A 10,248-nucleotide genomic window follows, 5' to 3' on the forward strand; every position below is an offset into this window, starting at 1 on the left:
TGTTAAACTGCATCTGCCATGTATCCGCCCACTCACACAACCTGTCCAAGTCACCCTGCAGAATGAGAGTCAGACAGGATCATATGCCATCTTGCTGCACAAGCAGAGGCCATCGAGGATGGGTTTGGCTGGATCGTAATGCGTCAGCACACTGTCCCTCTGAAGAAGACGCTTGGATCTCTGGAATGCCTGCTCTTGTTCCTTTCCCCATTTGAACTTGGGATCAGGCTTGCTGCCTCTCCTCCCACTCTTTGAATCTGCTGATCTGTACTCTGCCTTCAGTATCTGAGTCAATGGTGCAATCTCCTGTGACAGGTTGGGTATAAACTTCCTGTAATACCCCAGTAGGCCGAGGTATGCCTGGAGTTGGCTTTGGTTCACAGGCCGCTTGGCTTCCCGCACCGCATCAACTTTGTCTTGAAGAGGACGAAGACCATTCTTGTTCAGTCGATGTCCGAGATAGTCGACTGACTCTTGCATCAGTGCACACTTCTCCTTCATCAGACGTACCCCATTGGTCTCTAGTCTTGACAGGATCGCTTCCAGGTTCCTGAGGTGCTCTTCGTCAGTCTTTCCGCTGATGATGACATCATCAAGGTACGGCTTGCACACGGGAATATCGGCTAGCAGACTCTGCATGGTTCTCTGGAACATGGCTGGTGCGCTGGATATCCCAAAGGGCAGTCTGGTATACTCGAAAAGACCTTTGTGTGTGTTAATCGTGGTGAACTTTCGAGCTCCAGGGTCTAACTCTATCTGATGATAGGCATGGGAGAGGTCTAGTTTAGAGAACTTTTCTCCTCCTTCTAGTTCTTGCAGTAGATCCTCCAAAGTTGGAAGGGGATACTGTTCAACTTTCAGCACCTTATTTGCTGTGAGCTTGTAGTTGCCGCAGACTCTCATTCTCCCATCTGGTTTCGGAACAGCTATGATCGGGCATGCGGAATCTGCTGGCTTCACAGGCTTGATATTGCCGTCCTGCAGCAAGTAATCCAATGCGGCATCAATCTGCTTTCTAGCAGCATATGAAACAGGAGCTGCCTTGTAAAACTGTGCTCCACTGTTTATGTCTTGTGGATATACCTTGGCTTGGTATCCCTTCAGTACTCCATGGCTGCTGTTATCAAACAGTTTGGCGTGGCTGATGAGTACTGTGTCCATGGCAACTTGCAAACTGTGCACACTACTCGCTGGACTTAATCTTTGATCTGGCTGGCTAGATTTGACAACAATCCAGGGCACTTCCTTAACTAGTCTCTTCCCATTAGGCTTGCACCTTTCTTTACTACCACTAGGGTCAGCGTTTCTGGCTTACTGTGAGGTTCGAGCTGTACCTGTACCACTGCTTGTCCGTAGATGTCAACCTTCTCTCCAGTGTAGGATTTCAGCTTGATGCTACTGGATCTAGTCTAGGGTCTTGACCGAGTTTGCTGAAGAATTCTTCTGGTACGATAGTCCATGGACTTCCAGTGTCAACTTCTAGTTGTACCTCATTGCCGTTCACTATCAACGTGGCTGTATACGGGTCAGAGTTCGACAACTTGTTGATCGATTCATCGTCCAAGTGGCTCATGGTTTCCTCTGATGAATTCCAAGCTGCCTCCTCCAAGTGGTCTGCTTTTGTCTGAGATTGTCCTCTCCTCTGCTGGTGGGCTCTAACAGCCTCACACTGACTCTTAGTGTGGCCCATTCCCGACCACCTGAAGCATCTACCCTCTCGAACTTTGCACCTCGCTGGCTCGTGGCTGCCACCACATCTCCAGCATCTCTTAGAGTAGTGACCCTTGTCTTTGGGTGTCCTTGGTTGACTCCTTGTCTTCTGTAGTCCAGACGCCTTCCTTTGAAGCTGAGTGACGGAGGTAGGATTCTCTTGAGGCCTTCCGATCTTCTGGATCTGCTCCACATCTTGTTTGGCCACCTAGATCGCACTCGCAATATTGACTGCATTCTCAAAGGTTAATTTTGGTGTACCCAACAGTTTCCGCTGGATGTTCACGTCTGCACACCCTACCACCAATCTGTCTCTCAGCATATCCTCCAGCTCCTTGAAATTACACCCCTCACTTAACTGCCGAAGCTTTGCTAGGAACTGAGGGATTGTTTCATTTGCTGGTGTGCAGGTATAGAATCGATACCTTTGCACTATTTCTGTTGGTTTTGGCGAGAAATGAGCATTTAAAGCATCCTTACATTCCTGATTCCTTGCGGGCGTAGCTGGCTGCAGCAATGCCCGTAGGGTGTGGTAACCCTTGCTTCCTAAACCTGTAAGGAACAATGCTCTTTTCTTCTCTTCTGACGTGATATCATTTGAAGTGAACCACGCCTCTAAGACTTCAGTTCATTCCTCAAAAGTATAACCAGATTCTAACTGGGGCACATTCCCAACGATTGGATTAGCCATGGTTACACCATTAATACTCAGTTACACAACAACACTATGTAACTCAATACAGTCACCACTTCATATGCATATGACCAATTACTTGGCGTAACATTCATTCATATATAACACTGCACAATCGATCAACTCAACCATTAGATCGATTACTAACTTAGGACCAAATCTTGGTTCTAATAGCTTCTTTGAGATATTCTCAATTCTAACGTTAGTCTAATCATATTTTACGCCATATACATGCCATTGTACAGGGCCCTAGTGAGACCGCACCTGGAGTACTGTGTGCAGTTTTGGTCTCCAAATTTGAGGAAAGATATTCTTGCTATTGAGGGCGTGCAGCGTAGGTTTACTAGGTTAATTCCCGGAATGGCGGGACTATCATATGTTGAAAGACTGGAGCGACTAGGCTTGTATACACTGGAATTTAGAAGGATGAGAGGAGATCTTATCGAAACGCATAAGATTATTAAGGGATTGGACACGTTAGAGGCAGGAAACATGTTCCCAATGTTGGGGGAGTCCAGAACAAGGGGCCACAGTTTAAGAATAAGGGGTAGGCCATTTAGAACTGAGATGAGGAAAAACTTCAGTCAGAGAGTTTTGAATCTGTGGAATTCTCTGCCTCAGAAGGCAGTGGAGGCCAATTCTCTGAATGCATTCAAGAGAGAACTGGATAGAGCTCTTAAGGATAGCGGAGTCAGGGGGTATGGGGAGAAGGCAGGAACGGGGTACTGATTGAGAATGATCAGCCATGATCACATTGAATGGCGGTGCTGGCTCGAAGGGCCGAATGGTCTCCTACTGCACCTATTGTCTATTGTCTATACATGCATGCACAAAATATGTTACATCGATTTATTTTCATCAATGATCAATACCAACTGAGTTCATTAAGTCCAGATCTTGCTGCGATGAATTCACCGGTCGACTTTCCTGCAGACCAAACTGTCTCTGGACTCAGGTGAATGGGTGACTTCTCGGGCTGGCCTCCTGGGCTGGCTTTGCTGGCTGATGCTACTGCTGACACCACCTCACTTTCAGGCTACTGGCTGGGCGACCCGGTAGACCTACGGCTGGGCTAGTTGACCACATCATGGCCGCACCGCTTAACGATGTGTCGTTCTAACGTTATCACGGGCGCTGGTCTGCTCTCGGATACTCGGATACTCGTCGTTCGTCGGTGGCGGTTGCTGGTGACAAGATGGCGGCGGCTGGACTTGGGCCATGGGCTGCACGGCACTGGAAACTCAATAATTCTCCTGCCAATTCTGCCAATTCACTGGCAGTGTTGTGTACAGTTCCGGTGGCTTAGCACGTTACTGGCAAGCGAACTCGATTGATGTTCTGCTGACTATAGGCTGATTCGGTGAGCTGCGCTGCACAGCTACAGTACTGCGTGTACAGTAGGTTGCATCGATGGAGTAACGTGCTCTCGGCGATCGTGCGTTCCACGATTCCAGTCCAAAACTTGCGGCGAAGTTTCCAAATACATAACGCGTCATTAACATCATGTCCAGTCGTGAAAAGAAACTTCAAATTGACCGCAATACTGTTCCTGTTAGAGGAATCCCATCTTCGTCGCCAAATTGTTATGTATTTGTGCTGGAATCGGACTCAGAATAAAACTCGGAACGCACAAGTATTTAAACGTGCTGTTGTCATGTTACCGCCATCTTGAGTCTGCCCGCGCATGCGTACAATCGCGCAAGTCGTTCAATATGCATATCATATTCTTGTACACAACAGGGGGAGGGGGGAGAGAGTGGGAGGAGAGGGTGCTGCACCAATGCAGGAGAGACTTGGGCCTAACAGGTCCACTTGGTCTAGTCTCCTTTAAACTTTGCCCCTCTCACCTCCAAACCATGCCCTCTGGTCTTTGACCTTTCCACCCCGGGAAAAAAGTTGTGACTGTCCACACCATCAATGCCTCTCATAATTTCATCGTCTTCAATCAGGTCTTCCCACAGCCTCTGTTGCTCCAGAGAAAACAATCTTGCCTTAATATATTCCTCCTATTTTGCGTCTTGGTCCATAACGAACCAAGGCCACAGTTCCTGCTTGTGGTTTTTATTTTCTAGGAATCTAAACACGTGACATTCCTCCCACCCTCAGTACTCGTTCTGCGATGAAAAGGGCCGACATTTAATGGCATGTTGCAGAGCCATTTGATTCACCAATTGTTTACTTTAGTTTCATTTAGTTCAGTTTAGTTTAGTTTAGATAAACAGTGTGGAACCAACCCTTCAGCCCAACGAGACCTCGTTAACCAGTGATCCCCCATACACTAGTTTAAGAAAATAACCGCAGATGCTGGTACAAAATTGAAGGTATTTATTTCACAAAATGCTGGAGTAACTCAGCGGGTCAGGCAGCATCTCGGGAGAGAAGGAATGGGTGACGTTTCGGGTCGAGACCCTTCTTCGGACTAATACACTCGTTACACCCTGCACACTGAGGCCAATTTACAGAAGGCAATTAACCTACAAAACTCCTTTGTGGGTGTGGGAGGAAACCGGAGCACCCGGAGGAAACCCACGCGGTCACAGGGAGAACGTGCAAACTCCGTACAAGCAGCACCCGTGGTCAGGATCGAACCGGGGTCTCCGGCGCTGCGAGGCAGGTCAGACAGCAGCTGTGGGAGGGAGTGGACAGACAACGTTTGGCTTGGGACCCAACGCATCACTGGCTCCTCACTCCCCTCCATTGAGTCTATCCAGAGTAGGCAATGTCTGCGAAGGGCGCGCTGCATTGTCAAGGACAGCTCTCACCCCAACCACAGATTGTTTACCCTCCTCCCATCTGGGAGGAGCTACAGGTCTCTCCGTTCCCGGACCTGCAGGTTCAGGAACAGCTTCTTTCCTGCGGTCGTTACCTTACTTAACTCTGCGCTTCGGTGATTGCTGCCATCCCCCCCACCCCCCCCCCCTCGGGCACTCCTCCCATCAGTGACTGATCTCGCTCACCAGAATTTCCACTACCGCTATTGTGCATATATGTATATATTATATGTTTTACTATTCCAACACATGCACTCTGGTTAAGATGCTAACTGCATTTCGTTGTCTCTGTACTTGTACACTGCACAATGACAATAAAGTTTGTATTGTTGTATTGTTCTTCGGACCTTTACAGGTCCACCACTGATTTTCCAGCAACTGGTGGTTGTCCGGCTCCTATAACCGGGATAAAGCACTTGAAATCCCTCCCCGGAGGTCCCCCCGATGGTGTGGCCCCTAGGCCGGGCGAGGCGGCCGATCCCGACCTCATCGGGGCTTCCGCGGCCGATCGTTGGGTGGGATTTGCCCCCCTGCGGCCGGGGCTCTGGAACTCCGGCCCGGTCGGAGCCCGCAGATCCGTTCACATAGCCGACTTCCGAGGGTGAATATCCGGGCCGGTATCTCGGCCCCTCGGCCGCCTAGGCGGAACGTTCCGGTACCGTTGGACTCCTCTCAGAGTGACCTCCGTTGGCCCGGCAATACGGACAATCCAGGATGGCGCTGGAACCAGAGGTTGCCGGAAAGTCGATGGTGGACCTGTACTAGCCTCCCTTGCGGTGCGTTACAGAGTTGAGTTAGAGTCAGCGGTCGACTGATGAAGGAGTCAGAAGGCCTGTAAGATTTCTCTAGTGAACAGGAGCAGATTCCAATCTCCAGACTGAATCCAGTGGCGTGCCGTTTGGTCGTTTACACTCTTGAACTGTGATGGTGGTGGAGTTCATCGTCAATGCCTGCCTGCCCTGAGCAATGGAAGCTTCCCATTTTCCAGGGCCTTGTCATGTGCTGTTAGTTGTGGCACCTGGATGTGAGCAAATTATTTGTGGCATTTGCCTAATGCTTGCAGTGACGAAACTTGCAAAGAATGTACATTGCTGGCAGCAAGCCAAATCTGTATATGGGCCTGGTGTTATATAAATACTCTCTTTCCTTCCCTGCTCTTTCCTGCAGCAGCCCACCCCCCTTCCCTACACAGCACAGCAATAGCAACAATTTAAAAACAGTTAGACCTTGTTAGGGTTGCCAACTGTCCCCTATTAGTCGGGACGTTCTGTATTTTGGGCTTAATTGGTTTGTCCCGTATGGGACCGCCCTTGTCCCGTATTAGTACGGTTGCCAACTTCCGCACTCCCAAATAAGGGACAAAGGGTGATGTCACCGCCCCGCGCCCCACGTGACCTCACCCAGCCAGCGGCCACGTGCTCCCGCTCCACCAATGGCGGCTGCCCGGGCCGGGAGGCGGGTTGCTACGCAACCTCAGTTTGAAGAAGGGACTCGACCCAAAATGTCACCCATTCCTTCTCTCCAGGGATGCTGCTTGACCCGCGGAGTTACTCCGGCATTTTTTGTCTACCTTCGATTTAAATCAGCATCTGCAGTTTTCTTTTCCTCCGGACCTAGCTGTCCGGGAAATATCGGGAACCTAGAGTGTCAGGACCGAAACGGTCGGGAACTCGGGCCCTACAGTGTCGGGGCCTGTAGAGTCCGGGCCTACAGTGTCGGGGCCTACAACGTCAGGGCCTGTAGAGTCCGGGCCTACAGTGTTGGGGCCTACAGCTTCGGGGCCTACAGTGTCGGGGCCTACAGTGTCCGGGCCTACAGTGGGGCCTACAGTGTCGGGACCTACAGTGTCGGGGCCTACAGTGTCGGGGCCTACAGTGTCGGGGCCTACAGTGTCGGGGCCTACAGTGTCGGGGCCTACAGCGTTAGGACCTACAGCGCCCCCCAGGCCTAATACAGTATTAGGCCCGGGAGGCGCTGTAGGCCCTGTCCCTGTTGGTCCCGACACTCTAGGTTTCCAACGTTTTAGCTCCAGACAGTCTAGGTCCTGACTCCTGAGGCCCATGCACCGCCTGACAGAGGTTGCAAGGGAACCCGCCTCCCGGCACAGACGGCCGCCATTAGTGGAGTGGGAGCAAGTGGCCACTGGCTGGGTGAGGTCACGTGGGGCGTGGGCGGAGATGCCACCTTGTCCCGTATTTGGGAGTGAGGAAGTTGGCAACCCTGGACGGTGTTGATGTACGGGGATCGCTGGTCGGTGCGGACTCGGTGGGCCGAAGGGCCTGTTTCCACTCTGTATCTCTAAACTAAACTAAACTAAACTAAAGGTATATTTTTTGGAAAGGTTTAGAGGGATATGGGCCAAACGCAGGCAGGTGGGACTAGCTTAGCCTGAGTGGAAGTGTTGTGCCAAAGGGCCTGCTTCTTTGCTGTATGGTTCCGTGACTCTATGAGCATTATAATCGTAAGGCCCAAGTGCAGTGTGGGCAACACAGTACAACATATGTTCATAGGTTCAGAAGTCATAGGGGCAGAATTAGGCCATCGAGTCTACTCCGCCATTCAATCATGGCTGATCTCTCTTTCCCGGTCAACTCGCTGTTACACAGTAATTGCTGCTATATGTAACTGATGCTAAGACTCCACTTTATCTTTTGAATTTAATCTCAGATGGGGCTTTTGGTTTTGAACATAGAACATAGAACAGTGTTGTGGGTCAGGCAGCATCTCTGGAGAAAAACGGATGGGTGACATTTCGGCTCGGAACCATTCTTCAAACCTTTTGACGTCTACTTGATGTTCTTGACATTCAGAGAATGGCTGAAATTGCCTTCTTCAGATGTCTGAAGACAGGTCCCGACTAGGGTTGCCAACTGTCCCGTATTAGCCGGGACATACCGTATTTTGGGCTAAATTGGTTTGTCCCGTACGGGACCGCCCTTGTCCCGTAATAGGCCCGGACACTGTAGGCCCGGACACTGTAGGCCCGGACACTGTAGGCCCGGACACTGTAGGCCCGGACACTGTTGGCCCGGCCACTGTAGGCGCGGACACTGTAGGCCCGGACACTGTAGGCCCGGTCACTGTAGGCCCGGACACTGTAGGCCCGGACACTGTAGGCCCGGACACTGTAGCCCGGGGGCCACTGTAGTCCTGGACAGTGTAGGCCCGGGCGCCACCTAACGGAGATGGCATAGCAACCTGCCTCCCGGCCCAGGCGGCCGCCATTGGTGGAGCGGGAGCACGTGGCCGCTGGCTGGGTGAGGACACCTGGGGCGCGGGGCAGTGATGTCACCCATTGTCCCTTATTTGGGTGTGAGGAAGTTGGCAACCCTAGTCCCGACACAAAACGTCACCCATCCTTTTTTCTCGCTAGAGATGCTGCCTGACCCACAGAGTTACTCCAGCTCTTTGTATCTATATATGGTATAAACCAGCATCTGCAGTTCTTTGTTTCTGATGCTCTACAATGCTGAGAACTATATTCTGTTCTCTGGATCTTCCACTATGTTTACTCATAGTCACAGAGTCATACAGCATGGAAACAGGACCTTCGGCCCAACTTGCCCACACCGACATCTACACTAGCCCCACCTGTCTGCATTTGGCCCATATCCCTCTAAACCTATCCTATCCAAGTACCTGTCCAAAAGGTTTTTAAACATAGTGATAGTACCTGTCTCAACTACCTCTTCTAGCAGCACATTCCATATATCTACCACCCTTTGTATAAACAAATTCCCCCTCAGGTACCTATTAAATCTTCCACCCCCCTCACCTTAAACCTCTGTCATGGAAACATAGAAACATAGAAAATAGGTGCAGGAGGAGGCCATTCGGCCCTTTGAGCCAGCACTGCCATTCATTGTGATCATGGATGATCGTCCCCAATCAATACCCCGTGCCTGCCTTCTCCCCATATCCCTTGATTCTACTAGCCCCTAGAGCTCTATCTAACTCTAATGTTAGAGCCTATGGTTCTTGATTCTCCGACTCAGGGTAAAATACTCAGTGCATTTACCATATCCATTCCTCTCATGATCTTGTTAAACCAATCTCATCTCCTACGTATGATATACATCCCTCCATTCCATCCAAATCATTATCTAAAAGCCCCTTAAATGCCACCATTTTGTGGTGGCATTTAGAAAATACTGCCTCCACCACCTATCTGGCAGCAAGTTCCAGGCCCCCACCACTCTCTGTGTAAATAAATTTGGCCCACACATCTCCTTTAAACTTAGCCGCTCTCAGCTTAAAGCTATTCCCTCTCGACCTTGGCATTTCCACCCTGCAACAATGGTTCTGACTGTCTACCTTATTGATGCCTCATAATGCTTCCCTCAACCTCCGGTGTTCCAGAGAAATGAAATCCAACCTCTCCAGATAGTGCGTACCCTCTAATCTGGGCATCAACCTGGCAAACCTCTCCCCTAGCATTTCCAAAGCCTCGACAACTTTCCTGTAATGGGGCGTTCAGAACTTCACGCAATGCTCCAAATGCAGCTGAACCAAAGTTCCATATCATCACTCTGTACATATGTACGGGCAGCACGGTCGCGGTAGAGCTACTGCCTTACAGCGCCGGAGACCCGGGTTTGATCCCGACTACGGGCGCTGTCTGTACGGAGTTTGTGCGTTCTCCCCGTGATCTGCGTGGGTTTTCTCCGAGATCTTCGGTTTCCTCCCACACTCCAAAGACGTGCAGGTTTGTAGGTTAATTGGCTTGGTATGAATGTCAAATTTTCACACGGGTGGTGTAAGTGTGCGGGGATCGCTGGTCGGTGCGAACTCGATGGGCCAAAAGGGCCCTATTTCCGCACCACATCTCTAAATTAAACTAAACTATATCTGTATAGATCAGGCTGTAGCATGAGTTTCTGGCTCTTATATTTAATGCCCCAACCATTGAAGGCAAGTATGGATCAACTGGGCTTGTATTCACTGGAATTTAGAAGGATGAGAGGGGATCTTTTAGAAACATATAAAATTCTTAAGTAATTGGACAGGCTAGATGCAGGAAAAATGTTCCCCATGTTGGGGGGAGTCCAGAACCAGGGGCCACAGTTTAAAAAT

The sequence above is a fragment of the Rhinoraja longicauda genome, chromosome 35 (genome assembly GCF_053455715.1).
Source record: "Rhinoraja longicauda isolate Sanriku21f chromosome 35, sRhiLon1.1, whole genome shotgun sequence".
In the NCBI taxonomy this organism is placed as follows: domain Eukaryota; kingdom Metazoa; phylum Chordata; class Chondrichthyes; order Rajiformes; family Arhynchobatidae; genus Rhinoraja; species Rhinoraja longicauda.